This window comes from Lichenostomus cassidix, chromosome 6, assembly GCF_008360975.1.
Source record: "Lichenostomus cassidix isolate B80296 chromosome 6, HeHo_3.0, whole genome shotgun sequence".
Lineage (NCBI taxonomy): Eukaryota > Metazoa > Chordata > Aves > Passeriformes > Meliphagidae > Lichenostomus > Lichenostomus cassidix.
In genome coordinates, this window is record NC_139487.1 from 24,932,443 (window position 1) to 24,959,481 (window position 27,039).

Consider the following 27,039-nt stretch of genomic DNA (forward strand, 5'->3'; position numbering starts at 1 on the left):
AAACCTTGTAATAATTAGTGAGTGGCTACCCTGAAGACTCAACAGAAAGGTAAGGCTTCTTGTTTCTCACATTAAAATAATCTACTTTTTTTTTTCTGCTAGAAGTGTACTAACATTGAATTCTGTGAGCAGATTTAGTTTCACTAATCCAGTATGAAAATGTCTCTGTGTTAGCTGATTTTATGTGTGTCTCCAAAACTGTTCTTCCCCATTGTCCCCCCTCTCCCCCTGAATCTTTGAGTCTCTGTTAGCACAATATGACTAATCCTATGTAGGTCATCGGTGTTTCAGCCAGTTGTTCTCAGCACAAGCACATGGATATTTTATATTGTTACAGAAAATGGGTTTTGCTATCCCCTTCAACACAGGCACAGGAAAACGGTGAGGACACATCTTTGGCTATGTCTGCAATATTCAGGTTAATAACCTATTAATAAAACCCATTCAGGCTGGTGTGCTGCCTCTGAGACAGCAGAGTGTGATATTTAATAGCAGTTACTCTTACTGGCAGATATGATCAAATTCCAGGATGTTCCTTTGTTAGTGACTGTCTCTTTCACACAGCCCCTTTCCTGATCTACTGCATCTGCTTACTAAAAGTAGCTATTTATAACTTTGCATTTCAAGGTTAAAACAATTCACAAAGGTCCCTGTATTTTCTACATAAGGCGGGACTGAAGACAGGTACATCCTGAGTACCCTCTTTTCTTGTATTTAATATTACAGTGCAGTGTGAAAAGTACACTATTGTTGCATGAATGTTATGTGCATAGAACTAACTAAAAACACAGAGAATGAGAAAGATTTTAAGGACAGTTATTGGGGGTGGATGTCTTTTGTGGTTTGTGCTTATGAGACAGTATTTAATTTTATTTTATTGTTACAAGGATCACCTGAAATTTCTGCAAAACTTCTATAGTAGCAGATACATCATGCTTATTTGAAATTACAATTAAATGTGTCCAGTATTATTTTGTTGTGAGATGAAAATGGAGGAGTTTATTGCAATTATTCAGCATTTTCCTACCTAAATAGTGGCAGTACAAATTGCTTCTGTGAATGAAATCAAGGTACACACACACATATCAGTTATAGCAACTACTTACAAAGCAAGGGAGACAACTTTTTTTTCTCTCTAGTAAAACAAACTACATTGAATACTGCATGGGAATTCATTCAATTCCTGCAGTTCTGTGCTTTGGTGTGAGCGTGGTTAGTGGTAGAAGCTGCAGAGCCAGATTGTTCCACGTTGTAGTCAAAGTGTACATTAAATACAGAGGGTTATAATATATATCTAAAATCTTCCAGGATAAAGTTGGCAAATGTAATTCTCTCACCTAGGGAATGGTGTATTCAGAAAGAGACTTTTAAGGTATGTAGCAGAATATATATATTTTTGCCACTTGACAGTAGCATTGTTTTCCTGTGTGAGTTCTCTTATATCATGGGTTCCTTGCAGTGTTTTTCATTATCTCAGAATGTTATCAGATGAGGAAAGAGACACCTTATTTTAGCATGTGTCTTTTGGGGAAAAGGATAGTGACAGAACTAACTTCCTGTACAGGGAGTAGAATAGCCTTCCTCAGCCTTTCTCAAAATTTACAGGCCATTTTCTAAAGGGATCTTTAAAGTAGCTAGAGAATAAAAAGCAGATTTTCAGGGGCACTTTGAAGGGCATACGTGCTTATATTCTATATTGTACTGTTCACTGTTACTGCTCTGATTTCTGGTATCTGGCACTCTGAATTGACTGCTACCCAAATTCCTTTTTCACAAAAAGAATGCCTACAGTCATACCTGCCAATATAAAATGCTCCTTGCTAATGGCCCTCCAGAAACCCTTCTCCACCTGGTTGCTGATAATCCAGACAAGGAAATATCAACCTTTAGTTTTTCACGAGCTATGGTGTCAGTCTACTGCCCCTACCGCCTCCTAGTTTTCTGCCTTTATTTTTCTGACTGCTCTCCACCACTGCTCTATAAACTTGGTAGGTTAAAAAAGCTCTTAGATACCAACTTTTCCTTTAATTTGTTAAATATAATCTGTATTAGACTATGGAATTGTATTAGGGAGAAATCAGATGAGCAGATCTGTGTGGGCAGCAGCCTTCAGGAGATGCAAAGGCTCCCAGGATGAAGACATTGTCAACCAGATTAGCTACACGTGAAATGAATTTCTTTACTGTGTCATATCTGTTTCTAAAGATTTAGCTACCCTCTCCTGCTTTTTACAATTCCAGCCCACCTCTGGCTGCTCTTGCAGCACATGTAGCACTGCTTTCTGCATAGACACCCAAGTAGCAGATGATTATTTGGATGGAAAGGTAAAAAATGAGGGAGTAAGCAGGAGGAGAGAGAGAGTTTGGGGGAAGGGAAGGAATCACAGTGGATCAAGTGAAGATGCAGTGAAGGATGATGAAAGAGGAGGAAACAGCAGGGAGAAAATCCTCACAGAATGAATTAGCCACTCCACACCATGGCAATCCCAGGAATGCCATTAGATTGCTGTGCAAGTGAAACACTTCTGTCAGAGTGGGTGGGACAGCCATGATCCACAGTGATCTAAGAGTCAGGACATCTCACGCAACTACTGTGTCAGCTTACTTTAGACTAAATGCCACTGAAAGTATTGGGGAAAAACCACAAAAAAATTAAAGTCAGATTTATTTATTTTTTTAAATGACAGGATGTGAATACATTATAAAACTAACTTAACTGTAACTGAGGGATAGAAGTCTTGCTGCCGAGCATGCTGGCATCCAGTCAGTTTAATTAGGCCTGTTTAATATTGTTTGGAATTCCCAGTTGGATGATAAGTACTGCATGAAAATCACTGTTCTTTACATCTTGTATAGGTACCCAAAATTCAGTTACCATTGGAGTTCTGTAGAAAAAGTAATGAAAACAAAGCAGAAAGAAAATGTAGTCTATGAAAGGATGTTTAACAATGGAAAGAAATATCCCTTAGAACTTTTTTTAAATACTCACTTGCTCATTTAGATTATCCAGTTTCTTGAAAGTGTTTGCCAATATATTTTTCATAAAAGAAATGGGAAACAAGCACATTAAATGAATCTATGTATATTAGTGAAGGGATGTGTAATATATCCTATATAATTATGTATAATAATATGCATATATTAATACCAGTATATTTAAAATATTGAACAACTGTATGTGAGTCTCACTGATGCAGGGAGGAAGTTTAGAGAGTTGTTCCAAGAAGGAAATGTGCCTTTTTTATGTGTCAAGATGATTTAAAGAATGTGGTTTATTACTAAAGTATGGTTGTCTACAATGCTGAAAATGCACAGGCGTCTCCATACCAAAATTAATATTAAAGTTATAACAAATACAGTTGTGGCAAGGCTGTCAAATAATATTTAATTTATCTGATAAAATGTGAATGCAGATTTTCAGGGACTGAAAAGTACCACTTTTAATATATGTGTGTGATTTGGGTTTTTTGTTTTGGTTCTGCTTTTTCCTCCTAATTGGTACTTGTAAAAGATCTACTGCATTAAGAGACAAGGCATGGATGATACACTGAATTTCCCTTGGTAAAGATCATGCAAAATGTATCTAAGTTTTAATCAGCTTTATTCAGGGAAAGAGTTGTGCTAGCCTGGAGAAATGACATAACTTGGTCTAGATATTGACATTCTGTTTTCCAGTATCTCTGCACTCATTAAGAACCAAAATGCAACAAAACCCACATATACAAAACCCTTCACTCTAAATTCATAAATAAAACCGTCAAGAAAACCTGTCCAGTGCTGGCAGTCTCACCCTGCAGATTTTCCTGAAAAAAATAAACCCCTTCATTTTGATGTTGTCTCATTCCGTGATATTTATGGAATTTGTATGGTCCCGAAGATGACTGGGTAAATGGCAGCAGATGCAGTCTTTTGCTGATAGTTGGTCCTCTTACATTTTTTTACCCTCAGTGGAAAATTGGGGAAAAATGGGGAAAGGATGATTTCTGTAACTAATGCTACAAAATATTCAGTAAATTACCTTCTTTTTGCCCTGATTTTTGGAAAAAGACATTTTTGATAACTGGAAATGACAGACATCTTCCCCAAAACTTCCATGGGAATTTGAATACATTATACGATTAAGTTCTCATCCCACATTTTCCTATGGATTTTCAAAGAAATTAAACTAATCTATACCCTGACAGCTACTTTTGAGATAAGCTGATTCTCTGAGGTTAGGAGTATTTGGGTTGTCTTTTCTTGTATCTACTGGACCTGCCATGCAATTCACCTACAGTTTTAATCCATATTTGAATAATGTATTTTGTTTTTCACTTGTAAAATGCATTCTGTTGCATCATGAGAACTGAGTTAATACTGTTTCCATAGTCCGTAACCACTTTTCAAGAATAAAGTATCTTGAATAAGTATAAAAAAGAGTCAGAGCCTCCTAGGGTGTTCTCAGTCATATTGTGAGTGAAATGCTGGAATGCAATTCCTGTCTATTCTAGGGAGTGTTTTTTGCAAATGGGTCTTGGGTTGTGTGGGAATGTGTGTTTTGTATAGTTAAACAATGGGAAATGATATTAAAAAGTGTGTTTATGGTTTTTAGATTAGGATCTCTCTATGTTCTGAAATTTAAGGACACATTTCTGCAGCTGTTTAGTCTTGAAGAATACAAATACATCTCTTTATGCATTCTCCAAAGCTTATTTGCATCTAACTATGTTTGACTTCTCACTGAGCATTGAGAATGTTTTCATTCTACTTACCAGCTCTGTAAACTGTCAGGCATGCATACACTTTAAAGTACACAGACCAAATATTTTTCAGGGAGAGATATTAATTGAAATTTAGAGGAAAAGAATGAACAAAGAAATGAGTGCCTGTACTGGAAAAAAAATGCAATATGAATTTCAGGGGTTTGAAGCATACACAGGTTTGTTTGGTATCAGTGGTAGCTGAGGTTCCTCAGCATCTCTAAAAATGAAGCAAAAGAACAGTTACCATGGAAATGTTATTTTTGAAAGTGCTAACTTAGGTGGAAGACAAGTCAAGATAAAATGTTTTGGAAAAAAAGCAAGGTGAGTTTTCCTTTATAAAAATTTTTTTAAAGCCAATTTTTGCTCTAAAGTAGTCCTTGTGTGTAATTTGAGTTGAAAACACCCCACTTTTGCATTAATCACAATCATTCTACGTGTTCAGGTAGTTTTTGGACTGATCTGGAGGCACACCTATTTTAAAAGCAAATGGTACATGGTAGTTTCTTAATTAAAGAGAAGATATCACGAATGAACTAGAAATGAAAAATGGAAGTAATTTTAATTGGAAATATATCTGCCATGAAGGGTGACCTTGAGCTGTGTTTCTAATTACTTGTGTTTTATATATACACAGATAAGATATTAATATAAAACATGTAAAGCATCCTATTTACATGAACTTTTGTGAATGCTTTTTACAGATGTGTAAATTGCCTAAAGTGTAAATGGAGAAAAATACCCCAGTAATTAACATAGAATACTTGTGTGACTCTTTCTTGTTTTGGATATGTTTATACAATCTATATCTGTTAAGGGGAAAAGAAACTTAGTCAGATGAACAATATAAAAGAATTGTTTGGTGGGCACCTACCTCAGGAATTGTCTTTATCAGCTAATAAAGAACAGATTACAGAATTTAGGGGGAAGTGCACAGGAGGCTCCCAGAATCTCGTGTCCAGTCTGAAGTCAGTGAGGCTGGGAAGTCACTGCTGCCCAGCCCTGCTGTGAGCTGTGCCTGCCTCAAGCACTCATTGCCTTTTGCTTCCTTAAACTGGTCTGAGTGGGGAGCATCACAGGAGCATTGCAGATTTACCCAGTGTTAAATCACAGCCTGTGACAGAACTGGGGCTGCTTTGTCAGAGAGGGCCTGCAAATTACAAAGCTAACAGTGGGAACACTTCTAGGATGGACAACTTAGTAGAGAGTCCCATTTCTCTTTGTATATTCAGAAGTTCAGATTGTTATCTTTTTCATTTCTGGGGGAAACTGGAAAGCTTTATTTTCAGTAAGTTTATTATAGTGTCACAAAGGATATGCCTGAAGTTTCTTCAGTAGCTGGGCTTGAGTTCAGAGGGTGAATATCTCAAGCTGGCTGAGTTGATGCTCTTGCTAGTGTGGCTTATGGCAGAGTTTGTGAATGAGCCTCATGTTTGCTGCTGACAAATTGGAGTGAGAGTCAAACTGTAGGCAGCAGGAGCCATCAAGAGGATTGGGGTTCAATAGAAAGCAACTCTCATGGTGAAAATGAAATTATGAGGGTACCAATGCCACATCTGTCCTGCAGGAAGGAAGAACAAACAGGAGTTTACTGTCTCCCCCAGTTTTGTGATCTAATTTTCTTGCCAAGGTTACTTGCTAATTTATGACAGCTTGAAAAGCAACCATAACTAGTACATTATGGATGGCAGGAATCTGGAATGTGATAGGAGCTACAAAACTGTCAATACAGATTAATATGCAAAACAGAGGGACCCAGGAGCATCAAGCAGTACAGAAGATTCACCATTTTCATGAATTCAGTTCTTTGCTCTTTGAGCAACCTGTTTTTGCTACCAGCCAAGTTTCTAGAGCTTGTTGGCAGCTTGTGTGCACCAGGCAGGCATTGGCTTCTGCCAGGACTTGCTATGCCAGGAGATTATTCCCACATGTTGCAAGGAGAAGGAAGACAAAGAAGCATCTTGTTCTGTATACATTGTGGTGTGTTCTTCATCCACAATGAAGAGCTAAAACTTTAGCCTCTATTTGCTTACACTATCAACTTGGCAATGCATGTTTGAACAGATGAAAAAAGGACGTGATTGCAGCAGGAGAGCCTATCTGTGCAGGCACTCAAGAAACCACTGGCAATTTATAGTCCCATTAATAAAGTCCCATTTCCCAAATATTCCTCATGCAAACTCACATTTGTAAAAGGAAGCCACGATTCCTCTCCAGCTGACCTACAAATCTGCCTCTTCTTTTCTGTTCTCTTTTCATTAGGCTTTTTTCTTTTTTTTTGCTGTTGTTTCAGTGCTGCTTTGTCACATATAGAAAAAGGCATTTGAATAATATTTTGCAGTGCATCTATCCATCAGCTCCCTTTTTGCTTGTAAAGGGAAGTAAACATGACACAAAAGGGATTCTGGTTGCATTTTAAAAAGCTAAGGCTTTGTGGGATTCTGCTACTCAGATGCAGCCTACATAATGTGCTGGAGAGGTTGCAGAAATAAATGTTCTCTCTCATTAAACATGTAACTTGTTGGGGAGATTCTTTTCCTAAGTAAAAGCTTCCTAGCCAACAAACATGGAGAAAAAGAACTTTCTTTAATCTTTTAACTTGACAAATAAGATGAATCAGCTGTCATTGTATAGTGACAAAAGAGGTTTCCCACTAATAAAGAGCATTTGTATGACACAAAATATTTAAAAAGTGCTTCAGTAAAGTAGGTGAGGATATAATTCCAGACCCTGAGTATTTTTCTTGCTTTGAAAGACAGAAGAAACAAACAGGTAGAAAGCCCAGGGACAGCACCAGTTAGCAAGGCTTGGGTGTGTGCTCCTGTCTAATCCTGGCACCCTGCTCTGGCAGTACTAATTCCTGGGCAGGCAGGTGCACACTTGCTCAGTGTGCCTGGTGTTCAGGATCTTCTGCTATTCTTGCCACTCCGCTCTTCCTAGAGTCTACTATATAGATTTGAAATAAGGATTTGTGGAGAGCTTAGTTGGAGCAAGGCAGTGCCTGGGATACAGAGGGCAGCATTATATGAGCAGCTCATTTCAGGGAGGATGAGGAGAAGATCTGATGAAGCTGTTTACGGAAAACATGATTCTTGTTTTAAGCTGTAAATGTGTCAAGTGATAGATTTAGGAGGAAGGGGTTTGTTTAGAGGAATAAATAAGATTTGGACAGCCTCAAGCAGAGGCAAGAGGGGAGTTTAGAGAAATCAGTCTGTTGAAAAATATGTGCAAACTACCCAGGAAAAATATTTCTTTATCATATTTTTTAATTCCCTATTTCAACTATACCTGTAAGAAACATGCTATTTAATGTGCACATGTTCTCCCAAAACTGTAGTTGGAAGCTACCTCTGCAAGGGAAGGCTGTGACGGGTTCCTTCCACTGCTAGTCATTGCCATGTCTAAAATTAGTTCTGGCAGAGTACCAGTTTGTGTTCTGTTTTGGGGAGGGGAGCATGGTAAGCTCAGTTTTGGGTGCTGTTGAATAAATAAGAATACATCAAATAATAAACCACTAATTCTAATTAGTATTATTTTACCTACAATTCTGTTTAATTACAACTGGAGGAAAAGACTGTTTTGCAGCCATAAATTATAGGAGTTCCTGGGTTGCCCCAATGTACTCCAAAATATTAAAAATTGTTCTTTTGGCTGTGAAATTATTACCAGAGTATTTCTGCAGTACTTCATACTGTCAATAGGAGTATTTAGAATCAAAACAAAACAAACATTCAAAAGGCTCAAGTGGGGCTACAGTTAAAGTTTTATCATTTTTCTTTCTAGTTAATTGCAATATATATATCTGCAAATTATTGTGTAAACACTTTCTCTTCATTTTTTCAGGAAACTTAACACCTCGTGCCTTGAGTCTGTGAATTTCCATCATTCTTACATGTCATAGCACAATAAAAGCAAAGTTTGTCAATAGAGAATCCCTATTGAAATAATTTGCTCCTTGTACAATGCACTTATTCTGCCATGTAAATAATATTAAAGGAGTTTTGCCTGCTAATTCTTTAATCTGCTAAGTTAATTGTGTGATCATCTAATCAAAAACCAGCACAACAAATCAAACCACAAACTCAGTCTATGTACAAGCAATGTAAGCTATATCTGCAAAAGCCTGGCATCACTCTGTAGGGTGTAATTTTTAGAAATGCCCAACTGATTTCAGGAGCACAAGTTTCCATGAAAGAATTAAGCATATGCAAGAGTAGTATCTTCAAAATGTGTTAAATATTTCAGTCTTGCTGAAATATAACAAAAATAATGCTTTTGATGCAAGGCCAGTTGTATTAATGAGACTTTACATAATCTTTTGAAAACTTGACTTTCACTATTTCTGTGGGAATTTCATGTAGGTCTGAATTCAATAAGTTGTGAGAGGAAGATTGGATTCAGGGCACTATATCCTTTTCTGAGCATCTCCTGCAGTCCCTTTTGTAGGTGCAAAGTGTGTGTCAAGTACAAGTAGATTAGGATTGGAATGAAATAACTTTCTGCAGAGTCAGTAACAATATTTCGGAGAAAGACACCAACATCTAAGATATAAAATAATATTTAATATTGTCCTAAGCAATAGGCTCTGAGGTAGACATTTACTCCAGGCTCAGACTGTGGGATCCAAATTATGTGAAAAAATCAAATTTTGCATGTCTAAAGTGGGGGGATCACCAGTAAGTCCAATAAGGGTTTTTTTTTTCCTCTGATTTTCAATGCATTACTATAGTATTTCAGTAGTTTTTATGACTTTATTAGTTTTTAGCAGTTTCCAACAACCTGCTCTGGATTTTCCTTTGGAGTATTACGATGTAGTACTTCTGAAATATATAGAGACAAGCTAGGCTTGGGATACGTAAGAAGGAACATCCATACCATTAGAAAAAAATTACACAACTGCTTTTTCTCTGGCATCTTGTGTTTTCCCAGTGTCTGGTACTTACTTGGCCTAGGAAATAGTAGGAACTCTATAATTTAGCATATTCATTCTAGTATATCAGTCATGGGCACATCAGAATCTTGAATGAGGAGTATCAAAAGCAATTTTCAAATGACTGCAGGATAAAATGCTGATTCAGAGCAGCTACACCAGACATCCTGTTCCCTCAAGTCGAGATTTCTTTCTCATTGCTTTTTGTTTCTGTAAGACCTATAAAAACAGTGCTGGCAAATCTGCAAACAAAGAATTGCTGTAATCCGATCTGGACACAACAAAAAACCCCAATCTGGCTGTAAGAAAGCATTGCCTAAATCCTCTGAGGTTGAGCAAGATGTAATCCTTGTTATTTTTGTCAGATGACAAGATGTTTTAAAATGCAATTGCAATGAGATAGCGGCTGGCAAAGTTGGAATGGGTGCGTTTGTTTTTGAATCCTTGCATAACAGAACAAGGCGCTGCTTTTAGGCAATGAAACTACAGGCACTGAGAATCTTTAGGTTTCTCTGGATTAGTGTTTCCTTCCATATATTTTCCAGCAAAAGGGCACATGTGCGCCTTGATTTGTGTGGGGTGCTTTATTTGCATGGAACCTCTCTCTTTTTACCAGCCCTATATATAAAATAGAATTACCTGTTATAAAAGCAAATTCACGACTGTTTGCTGTCATTGGCATCTGAGAAGCTGGGGGAATTTATATATCAGTTATTACGAATGAATTCAAGGGAGAGCATGTGCATATATAGAGAAGAGCATAAACAGAAGGAGGCTGGAGCCTTGTGGCATTGATTTGCAAAAATGCTTTCACCAAGGGTCATCAAAATTGAAATGGTCACATTCATACTCAGACTAAAACAGCAAGTTCAGGTCCTTCAGTATTCAGTGAGTAAGCATTGCAAGGCAGACTATTGTTCTTACTCGCGGAGCTGGGATGAAGAAAACCCTTATCTCAAGTGACCAGGAAGGCACTTCCTCCAACACAAGCTTGGTACCTGCTCTTGAATAGAGTACAAAGAGGAGACTGCACCTCATCTATTCCTTTATATATGAAAAATTCAAAACCTGAACATTTGTAGAGAAAGTCCATAGCCTTAGTTTTCACATAATCACTTTTTTTTATGACTAAGAATTTTTGTGTTTGATTTTGTGGTTGCTGGTTGCGGTTAGTTTGTTTGCTTTGTCTTGGGGTGGGTTTTTGGGGTTTAGTTGGTTTTTGGTTGGTGGGGTTTTTGTTTAGTTTTTTTGGTTTGTTTTTTTTTTTTTTAGCACAAGAATTTAATTCAGAGAAGCAGTCTTGGTGAAAAGACAAACTTGCAAAAAGCCCTCCATCAGATTACTTGCAGTGCATTTTTGTTCTTCCCCTCCAACCCCACCCCCATCTTCTGCCCTTCTCTTAGAATCTAAAAAACCCCACTCATATTTTAGGTTTATGGGTTTGTAATTCTCTGTCCCTGACCCCACCCTTTTCTAACTTCTTCCTTTTCTGTTAGGATACAAGATCAACACATACTGTTTGGAATGGTTACTGAGTGTAGTAGTTCTGAAATACAGACAAGACATGACATGGTGTGTTATGTGCAGCTTTGTCATCACTGCCTATTGGGTGTTACAGCAAACTAAGAAAGCCATTGGTATCGTTATGGAAGGAGACTGCAACACATTTGGTGTAAATGTGTATGGGTTAATGAAATCCTAATTATAGTAAATGGAAGGAACATTCGCAGCCTTCGCTGGAGGAAATGAATTAGAAATGACCAGCTAGAGGAGGCTATAAAGAAAACAATCAATAGTATTAAAGTGGAGAAAATGGCTAATTCTGATTCTTAAAAGAGCAAAAAAAGAAAAAAAGTTATGTTACTGTTGGAAATTACATGCTAGTCAGATGATAAATTCTATTTTCAAACTTTATAGTGGACAACAAGATCTGAGTCCTCATTTAGTTTCTAATCTTTGACGTAAAGATTTCAGTTTAGCAGTGTACTAGTGACCCACAGTGATCTAATTTAAGTGTTATTAGAATTACAGCACTGTAACGTGGGAGTATAAATAATACAAGAAAGAGAACAATTACAGAAATTAACCATGGCATGCACCACAGAAAAAAATCACCCTGCAGCAACTTAGAATTCATTAAAGTAGCAGAGAAATTACTGAGTTCTCAAAACCTGGTACTGTACTGCTATAGAGGAGAAGTCCTGATAGATTTAGATGAAAGCTATCAGAATCTTTTGTGATCAGAGAGAGGGGCATAAAAAAATTAAAAAAGGCATTTGGCAAGAATAAAATTAAGTCTGTGGAAAATGTAATAATATTTTCATGGACTCAAGTAAGTAATAACATGCAGATTCTGAATTGGAGACCTCTTGATGCAAAGGTGAGACTAGATAAGCCAAATGTAATGGAAGATTGTGAATGAGTCTGACATTTCTGGTGACTTATGATGCAGTGAAAGTAAATACTGTCTGAAAAGAAATCTCACAGACAGCGTGCAGATTGGGTTTGGTTTTGTTTTTTGCAGAATCTGTCACAAGACAACTTTCTAGTATAGCAGATTTTAACTACAGTTAGACTGGTACCTGCTAATGATGGGGAAAAATAAGCAGGAAATAAAATTGTCCACATCACCTTCCCTGGAGTCAGATCAGAATTAACTCAATGGGTACAGCCTTGATCTTTTTTATGGAATCAGGAAACTCCCATGTGGATGATAAAGATGACCATGCGGGTATTTCAAAAGGTGCCGTTTCCCTCAGGATCAAGGAGCTCCTCAGTGGATGGTTATTGTACCTGTTTTAACCAGGTCTTAGTAACAGAATGATTAAAAAATTGCTTGTGTCCTAGTTGAAGCTGTGTTGCACTTTTCCTCCTGCCCTCTTGATGCCGTTTTAGAATTTCACTGAGCCAGCATGGCAGAAGTAAGGCTCAGGAAACAGATCAGTGATAGGAGACTGTGAATATGAAAAGTATGCTCCAAAGTCATGTTAGGCATTCCAAACGGAACTACTGGTTTGGGACTAGGGCAAGGACAAAATAAAAATTAATATGGTAATAAGCTGTTCCAGTGAATTCACTATGTGTGCTGAATGCAGCTGGTTAATACCCTGTGGAAACACATTAAGTGATGCTTTAGACAGCAAGAAAACCATGATGTAGAATGTATATTAAATAGTGAGGGAAGCAATGTATGGACAGGCACTCCTTTGTATTAGCAATAGTGGTGGTAAAGACAGGGAAGCAGACCTGTGTGTGGCAGGAAGGTCAAAACATGGAACACTTGGCTGCGGGGCTGATGTGATTTCACTGCTGTTACTCCATTCATATAATGCCATTGCCTGAGACCAACACACAGTTTTTATACCCCCTGGGTACAAAGTGGGATATAACCCTTCCAGACAGGTGAATGTTTGGCCAGAGCCTTCATTTCCTTACCACCCAAAAAAGAAAATATGCACTTGGAGAGGTTTGTAAGTTTTATTAAAACAGAGCAACCTAGGCTTTAGTATGTAAGAATATCTAAAAAATACAGGGCTGCTAACCAGAGACATCGTTTCAGTGGGGCTACTCAAGTGTGCTAGAAGATCTGTTTGTTTCAGTGCTGTTATAGGTTGAGGTGTAAAACCAATAAGCTTTAATGTCTCTTCAAATAATGCTATTAAGGTCAGACTGCTCTAAGTTACATAAGATTCTTTCCCTGATGATGTTTCAGCCCTTGTTTCCTCTATGACATTTTTGGCATCTCACCTCCCTGTGGGCCTTCTCTTAATTTTTCCCTTACCAAGATCATTTGGGTTGACAATTCTTTTATAATAAAACTCACAATTATGGGCTGTTTTTCTTAACTCTTCAGGTCTCAGAAGAAGGGGATGACTTGAGAACCTTACTTCCTCTTAGAAAACCACAAATAGTTGAAATTTTAGCCTAGATGATTTCAAAGTGAGGCTTTAAATTTTAAGGAGGAGATTCAATAACTGGAAAAATCAATAGAACCATTTTAAAAGTTGTTAAAATTTTTAAGCCCATAGCATGATAATTTTGGGGCTTATGCATTTCAATATAAGCAATGTTATTTTCCTCATATGTTTTACATATGGGAGGCTTTCATGAAATAAATCTGTACATTTCCTCTGCAACAGGTATTTTAGCAGGTGTGGTCTACCTTGATCCTGTCTAACATTTTGTGGATGCATCATATACTTGAATATCTAAGAAATTGTGGATGTAGATTTGATTTTAAGGACAGAGTATTCAAGGAGAAATGGTGCAGTCATTCATATTTGCTTTAATGAGAAGTTGTGCTCCAAATTTTGAAATTCTTTCAGGGCTGAAGTAGTAAAGAACATCTCTTGGCATCCATTCCTTGCCAGAGGAGCACTATTCCATATTTGTAGTACTAATTTTTGTTACAGCCTTGTGTAGTAATACCATGCTTTCAACACTGGCCTCTAGATCTTGGAAGGAAAGACTCCTTATGTTCACATTGCTCAAAAAAAAAAAAAAAGGCTGTAATATGCTTATTGTGGGAGTGTATGCTCACACTGGACTTCACTGACATTACAGCAAGGTAAATCCATTTGCTAGTGTCACAGAAACTCACCTTGCTGAAACATTAGACACAGTAACTCAGAAATTAACTTTACTGTTAAACTTTACAGGGCTAAGGCTGATTTTGACATAAGCTCCACAGGTGGTTCCCTACTTGAGTAGTTTGTCTTGCTCGAAGTCTGTAAGTCAGTAAAGTGGCATAATTTGAAAAGTTTTAAATTATGTAGCAACACATTTTCTGCTCTGTTCTGTATAGCTGGTGTATCAAAATACAAGAGCATGTAATTTTTGGATTACCTTTCGCACTGCAAATACAATTGTTTATGATGACTCTCTGTAAAGTTCTTGTGCAGTTAAATTCAATTTCCTTGTCCTGGTTTGTGCTTAGGTAATAGAAAGTGAATACTAGTAATAGGTCTGTTTGATCACATTGGTCTTGAAAATGTAAGGGTCATTTCTCCTTTGGCTTTAGCCAAGTTTCCATTCAGCATCTCTTATAGAGTCTTTTACAACAGTGCTAAACTTTTCTATATGAATTTTCATTCATCATAGCAGCAAATCTCTCTGAAACTCACCTTCTAAAGTTTGTTCCAGCTTTAAGAGATTAGGTGTTTCCTGGAGGACCTGAGCCCAAAAAATTGCCTGATTTTAATTGTATTGATACTTCAACTGACTGATACTTATGTGACCTATTGTTGTTCATTAATCACATACTATTAATATCAGCAAGGAGTCAAACCTGTGTGTCACTGCACTGCCTGAGAATACTGGAATGATAATGGTACAGAATTTTCAGCACAAAGTTGTGTGTAAATGAGTATAAATTCCTCTGTAGAATAAATAGTCTTGATAAATGCAGTCTCAGCTTAAAAATTGTATTTTTTTTAATTCCTGAAAAATAAATACTGTATTCACTGCACACAGTACATACATGCTACCAATGGAAGAATATGCAGTTCTGAAGAAAAGTGTTGGCATTGCAACAAATTCTAAAAATCCTTACATCTACCTCTTTTAAATGGATTTTGAGTGATACTTTGCATTATGATACTGTTGAGGAGGGTTTATAGCCACCTATTTGACTGTAAATTAACTTCTCAAATATTCTTTAAAAATTTTAAATAGTTAGATGATTTACTATTCTTTGAAGTTTGTTGCAGCAGTTACAATATATTTTATATCACTCAGGAGATTTCCCTCAGAGAGCAGATCATATTTCTTTGCTTTCCATTGGCACATATAAAAAATATAAGAGAAGAAACTGCCTAGTCATAAAACACCAACTGTTCAAGACTGGCTCAGGGAAGAATCACAATAAATGTTAATTGATAGGGAAAAGCCAGAGGAATTAACAATCTGCAATATTGTCCTGGAATACAATAAAAAGCCAGCCTGTATAGCACAAATTTTCAATATCATACTTACTATAATCCATTAGGAAATGATAGACCAGGAATTTATAATCTCTATTATTACAGAAATTGTTCTGCAAATAACAAATATTCTCAGAAACAAAAAATTCTGACCACATAGGAGCAAATGATTCGAGGGTGGAATGGGAGTAAGCTGGTGCAGAACGGCAGCCAGCGCCTTGATTTGCCTTGAAATCCTGTGCCCCCTTAGCCTGGTGCTGAGCTTATTCATGTCTCCTGTAATCCTGATTTTGTGATTTGCAGTTGGCTCCAAGCAGACCATCTTGTCCTATACCTGTGTGTAATTCACATCAGCTTTACCTACCTCACCCTTCTGTTAAGAAGAAACAAAGTATCAATGGTGACCAAAACGTAATGTGTGCATGTGTGTAAATATTTAAAAATAGGCAAAAGGATGAGCATAAATATTTTTTTGATTCTGCAATGGGTGGGAAAACAAATTTTGGTAATTTAGTGACTAATGAGAGCCTGGAAAATGGCTGAGATCAAATTATAGTAGAACAACAATCTAATAGTTTTAGTTTTGTGCCAGGTAGAATGAAAATTGTACTGTATTTTATCTCTTGTGCTTTAGCAGTGAAGTGAATCACTAACTCTAACTGGCATTGCTTAAAGGAGATGGTGTGTGCTGCCAAGTGCTGCAAGAGGCTAAGGAAGTAAATAGCCTTGGTTTTGGCAGCAGGGTAAGGTGCTATTTATTGGCTCCTCAAGAATCATAAAGATGGGGGAAGCACTCATGAGAAGCACATACTAACTATGTTATGAGTACTCTCTATCCATAGTGTCATGCAACACTGAAGGACTGAATTAATTCTGTGATACACTGTGGATTTCCAGTACCATCTTCATACATGTTTTAGATAAATTTCCTCATTGTTTCATTTTTTGGTCACAGTGTTGCTGCTTGTGGAGGTCATAGGAGCAGTGGATCCTGCTGTATCTTGTTGTGGCTGATGGTGTACAAGGGGAAGGAGACAGAACTGTCACTAAATGCAAAAGTAGGGATTAAATTCCAAGCGATTAACTGACAACACAGCAATAGAAACACCACAGAGAGCAAATGAGCTGGGGGAGTTGTGAAAAGAGCCATCCAGCACATATCAGGCACTGTACAGAATCCACCTGTAGGAAACACTGGATGATTCCATTGGACTCACACATTCCTTGCTTCACATTCCCAGCAGTTCTCCTTAGCAAAACACGTGTGAGGGGTGAGGCAGAGTGAAGGGAATGCCGTGAGATGGGTGATTCCTGGTTGGGAACAGACACCATGATGCACACAGCAGGCAGCCTTCGGAGCTTTTTCCTGTTGTTATGCACTGCCTGGCCCTAAAACAATCCCTTTTGTGGGACAAAGCAGGGCTCTGTGCAGGGAAACCCCAAAGCCATGATGGCTACCAGATGCAAACTGGACTTTTGAAAAGGTTCATCTCTTGATAGAAATGCTTGTATGATCATCTCCAATGTGTTGCCTGCTGACAGTAGCAATAGCCCTGCCTTTTCACATGAAAAAATGTTAACAATTATTAGAGTAAATAAGCACATCAAATGTTATGGTCAGCTCACCACTAATGGGTTTTGGATTTGTGGCATCAGTAAGACCTGCATATGTAAAAAATAGCTGTAGAGAGGTTATCCTTGATTCTTAGCACATAAAGATCATCAAACAGAAGACTTTTATTTACTATTTGGATGGAACAAAAAGCATAGCGACAAGATCTGTTTGAAAACTGTGCACTATGGGAGCCTTTTTCAGGATTTTTTTTTTCCCCTTACCAGCAATGTGTGAAAAATATTGGTGTGGGTTCTGCCCCCCCCCCCCCCCACCCCCCCAGTCAGGAAAACTGCTACTGACTTTTAAAATCTGTAAAATGAGCAATGCTAGCTTTAATTTAGTTATGAGATGTAATAATTTTCCTTTGAATGTATTTATAATTTCTAGAACTTTATCATCCTTACCCTCTCAAGCAGCACTTGATTAGATAACTCAAAGCCACTGAATTACTGAATCAATGAATAATATGCTATTCCACTTAAAAGGGGAATGAAACACTAATTCAGTTCACTATAGTTAAAACAGAAAGTGTTACAGTCATCATCATGGCAATAAAGAGCACTTTAGCTGTTAAATTCTGATGGAATAATTATTAGATTTGGATGAATAATGGATCCCTCAGCTTATTGGGTGAACTGGAAAATGAAGGCAAATCTTGAGGGAAATAGAATTTTTTTTTTTTTGTTCAGGTCAGTTTGTTAATGAAGCTTACTGTTTCAAATAGCAAAGTCTAAAGGTTCAGTTTAAAAAGTATCAAAATCAAATGTGTCAGTGTTGTACCAAAAATAGTTTAATAAATCTTGGCTCAGAACTTATTTTTAACTCCATGAAAATTATTAGTTATTCTCCCAAAGTTGTTTTCATGTGAATTTAGATTCTTACAAATTATAAAAATTATCTCCTGGCTGTTCATTAACTTTCAGCTTCAGTTTTCATACAATCACAGGACACTGTGAAATGCTGCTGTTGTGTGCACTTAAATTTGGACTCTGTAAGTATGTCAAGTATAGGCTAATCTTTTGCTTCCCTGTTTTATCTTTTTCTGTCTGTCACATTGCATAAATAATTAAGAATAGAAATAATTTTCTTCACACACTTCTTTCTTTCTCCACATCCTCTGGAGCCCCATTTGTTGAAATACAATTAGCAGCTTGCTAATTTTGGCAGATATTTTTCATTTTGAATTGTAAATGATGGAAACCCAGGATTCAGGAGCTGTTTTGTTTGCAAAACCCCTCAGCACAGCATAGGTTGTAGAGTGGAATTTTACTGGTTGTTTTCAAGAATAAGGCCAACTGAATATAAAGTGTGTTGAAAGTAGGACTGCTTGAGAATTTTGACTGCAAAAGATTTATGAATTTTTAACCAAGAGACTGCATGCAATACAAGATATTCAGTAAATAAAAAGAAAAATTATTTCCTTTCTCCTGTTCAAAGTTTTCTGTTGCAAGTGTACAGCACAATATCCTCTGAGAGCATACTCTGAAGACATAAAGCAAGTGTCCCTTTAGGCTTAATTACACTGATAGCCTTGTTTGAGTTCACTTCTCAGTTGTCTTCCAAGGTTCTGGTTGCTTCATGTAACAACAGTTCCTCTGCCCTATAGTAGGCAGGACTGTGTGCCCAGTGCAGAAAGCACCGGCTCTCCTTGTGCTTCTGCTGTGGCACCTTTGTCTGTCCTGCTGAGACTGCAGGGGTACAAATATTCCATGGAATGGTCACTGAACTGCCAAGTGCTGCTGCTTTTCACAGGGCTTGTTTGCATTCACAGCTCTATTTTGCCAACTTAATGCTTCATCTTTATATCACTCCAGTTACTTTTAATGTCTTGTATGTATTTCGTTTGGTGTTTTTTTTTCAAACTCAGTGAACTTTTGAGGACTTTGTTCAGTTATGCTCAGACTCAGACTGAAACTGGCAAAATAAGAGTGATCAGAGTACTAGGGATAGGTGCCTATTTGGTATAGGTGTGCTGTTAGGTATAATGTTAGATTTTCTTAGAATAACATTTGAGCTCACCAGTGGAAAAAGGATTGCTGATATTCCTTTGCAAGGGGATGGTGAGCTGGAAAAGAACCCTTGAGAGTGGTAGCTGCCATTTGCCAGTAAACTGAATCAGTGATCTAAATAAGCTGGTAAAATCTGTGTATCATGTCTGTAAAATCTGATATTACAAGAACTGCTTATTATGGCAACAAGAAATAATATTCTTGTTTGTATGGTAATGGTGTAAAACCTGCTGTGCTCTTCTTGTGCATCTTGTGTTTCATTAGCACAGCAGTGTGGGAAAGCACTAGCAAGTGATTACACAGCAAAGTTAACTCAGCCTTAATCTCTTTCATAAATTACCATGGACGAGAGACATCTTTTATGCATAACTATGAGAAATGTCCGACTCCTAGCGTGAAATGACATGTTTTAAGTGAAATATGGCACTCGGACATTCAGATGGCATAAAAAGTAGGATTTTGTGATTTAAAAGCAATCCCAGCCAATTCTAGTATGTGCATTCTAACTTGGAAATTATTTGCTTTAACCATTATTTGGAGCAGTTTTCTGTGTCTTTGGCCCCTCATATGTCTAGATCTTGTAATTATATTTTTGGTTTTAGGTTGCTGTGGCTGCCATAGATTTTGTGACATGAAAACCTGCAGGAAACAAACTATTTCACAGATGGGTAGGAAGCAATTTAATCGTGTGTAGCATAAATGTTTACTTACTCTAACTATTGTCCAGGAAAAGTAGATGCAAACACCATTTTATCCACTTAAATGAAGGGCTTCAGAAAGGAAGGAGAAAATGTAATTATCAAGATTATTGCCAAATCTTAAATGTTTACTTTCACTGACTGTTGCAGTGTTCACCTGTGGCTCCTTTATGTAGGAGACATCTGTGCTGTACTAAAAATATAGTGTCAAAAGTATTGCCTACAGGGCAAAATTAAGATTATGGACAATGTTATCAGTAAGATGGAAGTGAACAGCTGTTGCAGTCACTTCTAGAAAGACAGGCTATCCGTTTTCAATTAAATAATTCCCTTTGCTTTTAGTTTTCATTAGGCATGGGTTTTGGAAATGTGATCTAGAATCTCTCTTTACAGCACTCCAGGGAACTTCCATCATTATTGATAGTCTCTATCTCTTCCATGCCCTGTGCCAAGCGACTTGTGTGTGGGAAGGTGAAGCCTTGGCAAGGCAGAGAAGCTGTGGAGCTGGGACATACCCCATATTCCATACCTAGGAGCTTAGCTGCAGCCCCTCTCTGTGACATGGCTTGATACCCAGCATGGGACAGGAGTGCCTAGTGGGGGATCTGTCTGGGCTGCTTTTATCAGATTTCAACTGCATTCTTTCCTTTACTTCTTTTTAATTCCTAGTTGGACCCATGAATTATTACAGTGAAGACCTCCCTTTTTCTAGGACATCACTCAATGTTTTCACTTTCTCTTTTCCTGTGGGTAAATGGTGGTAGTGCCAAGCTCTAGAAATTTTCTAGTGTAGACTTAACTCATGTGGACTTTTCCTGCTTTCCACCTGCCACCTTTTCCAAGGAAAAGAGAATGTTCTCTGAGAAACTGCAGATGGAAGTCTCATGTCCCAAACATTGGGTGCATATGATGCAAACAGCTTTGAAAACAGAAATGAAAGATTGGTGATGTTGAATACATGTGAAAATTTATTCCACCTGAGTTTTCTTGCTAACTTGGGAAATGCCAAAGAAATTACAGATACTTTGAGACACCAGATCTATACAATCTACTAGTAGCCACCTAACTCAGACTGAACAGATTTTATCACTGAAGTATCTGCCTCATTTTACCCTTTTGTTAGTCGTGGACTGTGTTAACAAATGTGTACTGAGTTTGAACATGGCTGAGATTAAATACTGTGTTAAATGTAGTCTTGCTGCACAAGAGTAGAACAAAGATTCCTTAACATGCTGGAATTTTTCTCCTATGTGGGGCTCAATACAGCAAATGAATATTTTTATATATATATGTATACCTACAGTTTGCCAGTAAGCTTTATGCCAATTCTCAAAAACCCTAGTATGCAGACATAGTAACAATAGAGACCAGGCCTTCTGTGAATGAAATACTTTTTACCTTTGGGAGATGTTGTAAAATTTAATCATTTGACAATTATGAAGTGCTTTATGTTCTTCAGATGAAATGTGCTATGTAAGTGTGAATTAGTATTATTGATGAGCTTAAGCCACAAGATTGAATGCAAATGAGAACTTCTCAAGATAATAAATACCCATTATTCATCATGAAGGATGAGGAAAAAATTAAATACTTTTCACAGAAGGTAGGAAAAGTGTGCAGTTTGGCTGTGAACTGAATCAAGCACAATTGTTGAATTAGCCTGAGACTACTGCTACCATGAAATGGATGTGGACCTAAAAACACAGGAAAATCTCCTGCGCAGTGGGATAGAGCAGCACAGAAACTCATGTCAAGGGGCATTCGTGACTGTGTTGCATCCTTTACTGGTGGCCTCAGAGAAAAGCAGGCATGTTGGAGAGATGACAAACTGGCAGCCTGCAGTAGTGGAAGCCACTGCCTTAAGTGAAAGGGGGATTCACCTGAATAAATATGAATGTGTATCACAAGTATGACATTTGCACATCTAAGAAAGTCACCCTGGGCAGCCCCTGTTTTCAGTGGTGCAGGTCAGATGATGAAAAGTAAATGGCTGCATTAAAATGAGTTAGAATTGAACCCCTGATACTTTTTTATTGTCTAGATCAATCAGTATAAGGGACCCTGAGATGACCAGCTTAAAGGTACCCATACACTAGGCTCCAGAAGTTAAATAACAAAATCCGTGCACATGATCCTCTGAGAGCCTGTCTTTGGCTGCTCTTTGAGAGGGTTGGTAGCTATCCAAGATAACACAAAACAACTATTCCCTTCCTCTACTGACTTAACATCTCCTCACAACCAGGATCATTGAATATGCAGCAAATCATGAAGTGTAATTCCAACTTTTTGTGCAGGAGCTTCATGCCTTTGTGCTGTGAAGTGCTCTGGATTCTGGTCTAAGTTGTCAGAGAAATTAAACAAATGCACAACTTCAAATGTGTTAGTAGTAAAGCTGCAGTCAGTCTAGTGCTGCTCAATTTGTGCACAGTTTTAAACTAGAGCTCAGTATCTTTCTGGATACAGGGGTAGATGCACTCCAGGCAGCCATTCTTTACCTGATCCAAGTGGAGTACAGGTGTAAATGACCCACGTGTTCTTGCTCCTAACATCATAATCTATGCTTCTTGCCATTAATCAGAAGCACTGAAATCCATATTTAGTGGAATAAAACTGCTGCTAGAAATATTGAAATTCACAAAGCCTTGACATAGTAAAGTCTGGCAGAATTGTTTCCTCTCATTTATTTTAAAAAAAGTCCAATTCAAATACTGTACCTTGTTATTACTAGAAAATTTCTGTGGTTTGGGTTCATTGTGTCATGTAGTTACCCTGTTAACAGGAATTCATTTTCTGGCATAAGGCCTACATCTTAACAGCATCAGGAGTATTAAAAGCAAAACTAAAATGAACTAGGGCTTCATGAACATCATTTTAAATAGAAAGAAGTCCCTTTAATCTTAAATTCTATACAAGTAAGAAACATTTAAAATGGGACTACATCAATGTTGCTATTCAGTTAGACTCCATATCAAGGGTTCCAAATGGAGAAAAGCCTTGTAGTGGTATTGCACATGAAAGAATAGAATAATTCTTAATAGAGAGATTTTCTCCCTCAAAGGAAAAAAACAAAAGCAAATAAAAACCCCCTTAGGAATGGAAACATTATGCAGCTATTCTTTAATAACTGTGTGTGTTTATGCAGGGCTGTTTGAAGTATAGAATCATACACAAATCAGCCATGGTATCTAGACTGCTTTTCTGTTTGAACCAGCCTCTTGAAAGTGGGCTGTCTTTCAGCATGGGAATATTATCCTTTTTGCAAATACTTCCACCCTCAATTAGCAGATGTTCTAAGCAAATGGCTCTCTGAATTCGGATGGGTGTCTGTTTATAAGGCCCCAATACACAAGATAGATTTTGCCCTCTAGGAGAATGTTTCTAATCACATGATTTGAGTGAATGTACAAGATAATAATATGGTTTTCCATTCCCAGGTATTGAACTTGGGGAAAATTCTTCTGCACTTTTCTGAACAACTCTGATTTCTCACATTAGTATTAAACATTTAGTTGGTCCTAAGCCAAGATGAAAGGACTCACAATATATTGATATAGCTCAGTGAGAGGCTGCAGCCGGGAACTTTTACTAAACTTTTTGCAACTTATCTTAATTCTATATAAATCACCTTATGTAAAATCAAAAAGGGCAATGGGAAGTTGAGAAGCTACCCTTAAGTAGGTAGCATGTGAGGATGGCTGTTTTTATGGTTTTGAACTGTTCACATGACAGAATTCATACATCATACTCTCCCCTTTACCAGTAATAACTTTTCCTTCATCTCTGAATTTTTATATTTGCTTCAGAAAACTGAACTGATCATTAGGAGTATTTTAGGATTATTTTTCATTATGATGTACTTGTTGGTGGCATTCATAGGTCCTATTGCAAAAAGAAGATGACCAGGATGAAAGAGGTCTACTCCTTTCCCTGCTTGTGTAAGTTTTGTTTTGAGGTTAGAACAGTCTGGAAATGGTGTCATGTGCTAATGATTTCTTTCCTGTTACAGAATGGGAGTTAATCTCTCATACTTTCCCCATCTGTGTTACTGATTCAGGCCACTGAAATTCCAAAAGCAGAATTTATCTAATGTAGTGGAGACATGTTGATTTCAATCTCTTCTTTCATTGTCTAAGCAGCAGAGTCTCTCCAAGTACATAGATTTTGAGGTCATGTGCATTTCTCTGCGTAAGGAATTCTGTTAGTGTCCTACAAGAATGGGAACAAATGAGTTAGTGTTATAACTTTTACATAGATATATATGCATTTGTGTATGGAATCATAAGGTAGTTGTATCAAAAATTAATTTTAATTGTGTGTATGCTGCAATGATCAGTTTGTATCTCTGCCTTCTGCATCCCAGATATTTTTAATTTTGTTTCTAAATTCACAGAATGGTGTTCTAGTCCAGTTAATATCAATGGGACTCAAACATACTGAAACTTCAGATGAGGGATAAGACATAATCAGTCTCCCATCAAAAAAAAAAATCACCTGACTGGATTGAGTATTTTGTATATGAGGACTCTTAGCTAATGGCATTGCTAAGCATTTTCATTCCAGGATTTTTCTTTGTCATCAGAAAATTTAACGGTCAGTAGGTATGTAGGCTTTATTTGCATCTTTCTAACTCTTACATGATACCTACTTTTTCCTTTTAAATAAGGTGGCATTCATCTGAAAAAAACCCCCAAAGACTGCTGTTCTCTTGTTCCTACAATCTTCTCTACTCTCTCTCTCACTGCTAAATTCACATTCAAGGTCGATTACCTTTAACTACTCTAGGCTTCGGGCTTTGTCCTTCACTCCTAATTCTCTTTGGTCTCTGCAAATTGCAAATGCTTTCAGATACCTTAGTGTTTAGTTGGGGAGAACAACTCTTTGTTGCTGCTTTTCTGTATTTCCCCTTCAGCCTGTGTATTACCTTTCATTTTTCCTCACTGCCATTTTGCAAACAGTGTAAATGTTAACAACAGTATTGAAGATGACCTGGCTATGACCCATTTTAAAGTAGGGGGAACTGTGCGTGTGGAAAATGGATGTGAACCAGCTGCCCAACCACAATGAAAGGATGCTGTGAGGGAAGTGCTATGAGATAATAAGCAGCCAAGAGCTTAAGGTATGTTGCTAGAGCCTACAGAGTCACTGCTGCATGAATAACACTTTTGAAAGACTGAAATGCACTTCTGACCTTTGCCCTTTGCCAAAAGATGTTTCAGTTCTCTCTTAATTATTAAGCAAATGGCTTTATTTGGAAAAGTGTAAAAGATCCATATCTTTTTGATAGACCCTTTACAGGCTGGAATTACATCCCTAAATGTACTGCATTGAATTAGGTCAAAATCTCAGTGCAGTAAGCATGTCTGTGGTGTATGACATTCTTGCCCCTTGTCTCTCTGCTAATTTTTCCCCTCCTATTTTCTAAGTCCATTTCACAAATAAAAAATGGAAGAGGTGAAAAGGTTTGAGATTTGATGGAAAGCTGTTGGAGCCTGAGATATGTGGCCAGCAGTTTCATTTGAAGGCCACTCCATTATAAATTCAGCAGGTATTCACCATTGCAGGGCAAGAGCTAATGAACTCATTTGGTATTCATGAGAATGTCAATATCTATCTATTGGTACAAGTTTCATTGAAATTCAGATGCATGCCCAGGAACATTCAAGAATTATATTAAATACTGCAAGCAGCCAACTCTTCATAAGTTAATTAGTAGTATAGTTTTTGAAGACAGATTCTCATCTGTTGTAAATCATTAAAAGTCAATGGAGTTATATTGAAGATCTGCCCAATTGCTTGTATTAAGGTCTTGGTGCATGTTAGAAAAAGAGCCTTCATTACATATAGAATTAATTAGTATTTAAGCAGAAAAAGAACATAAGGTAAAAGGGGAATTGGTATGGCTGTGGCTTCTGGAGGTTGAAGTTCATTAAGAAACTGAAGCAGAGCTTGAATTACCACTCCTTGTCTTTTATTTGTCAGGACAAGGTCCATGGAAGAAGTAACAATGGGGAACTTACTTGGTTCTTAAGTTTGCCATTGCAACATATCACTGTTGAGTAGTCGAGGCACTGAAAACAGTTTACATACAAAAGGTTCAAGGTTACATACAAAAGGCTCAATGAACTTCGTGTGAACTTGCAGGAATTTCTTAATTGAAAAATTTTGACTTCTGCATAACATATAGGAGCTAAATTGACAATAGCTTGCAATAGTTTCTCAGTTGTTTAAGAAAGTTATTGTTTGTGCTTATTTTCTATTAACACTATTCGTGCTATCCACCTTTCAATTTCTACTCAGAAATCTGATAAAATATTTGATAACATATGTCCACCCACTGTTGTGCCCTGGTTGACTCCAGCTATATCTACAGTTCATGAAACTAAGCTCAAGACCATGTGGTGTCATACCTTCTCTCAACTGGCCTTTTCAGAACAGTTTTAGTTTGAGGCAGTGCTAATTGTCTTAAACTATGTTTAAAAGCAGGTGTAGGCACTGCTGTAGTTCATGGTAATGGTTTAATGAAAGATCAGAAAGCTGTAATGTTCCCTGTGTTGTACTGACCTTGTGGCTAAATCAAAGTCTGCTATCAATTATGAAGGTAAGCCAGGCATTTTAACTTCACTTTCTTATTTACACTGACTTGGTGAGGGTAGATGTGCATTCTTTTGCAATACAGGAAATGTAAATTCCTCATAAAATCTCACCCTTTGCACATGGATATATGCTTAATGCATTTTCTAAAATCAGAGACTTGACAGTGTAGGCAAATATCTGCATACTTGTCTGTCAGAATAATTCAGATTAAGCAGTGATCGTTGCTAAAATAAACTTGCTGTAGGTCTCTCGGGTCCTGTAGTTCTGCTTCACAGATTCCTTCTTTTTTACAGCAACAGGGCGTGTTTGGATCACAAGGTAAATCTCTCTCTTGAAACAATGTGGATTGTAATCTGGTTTGTCACTGTGTAACACAGTTTAAGGCTGGTACTCAGCCTTAAACTATCAGTGTGCAAATCTTCCAGCAGATGCATTTTGGAACTATTTCTAAAAAGGCACAGAATAATTCCAATTGGAAGGGTCCTCAGAAAGTCTCCAGTCTAAATTCTCACTCCAAGAAAGGCCACGTGCCAA

At 37.4% G+C, this 27,039-nt stretch overlaps 1 long non-coding RNA gene across 4 annotated transcripts; it reads left to right on the forward strand.

Annotated features, from left to right (window-relative positions):
- Positions 1-21,779, forward strand: LOC146435502 (uncharacterized). Of its 4 annotated transcripts, none has more exons than XR_014852968.1 (5): positions 1-49; positions 338-418; positions 1,309-1,372; positions 19,816-19,881; positions 20,305-21,779. It is a non-coding gene; the product is annotated as an uncharacterized LOC146435502 (long non-coding RNA). The 4 variants fall into 4 exon arrangements; XR_014852969.1 differs by having other exon boundaries at positions 2-49; positions 338-381; XR_014852970.1 differs by lacking the exons at positions 19,816-19,881; positions 20,305-21,779 and adding an exon at positions 2,241-2,613.
- The last annotated feature ends 5,260 nt before the right edge of the window (positions 21,780-27,039 follow it).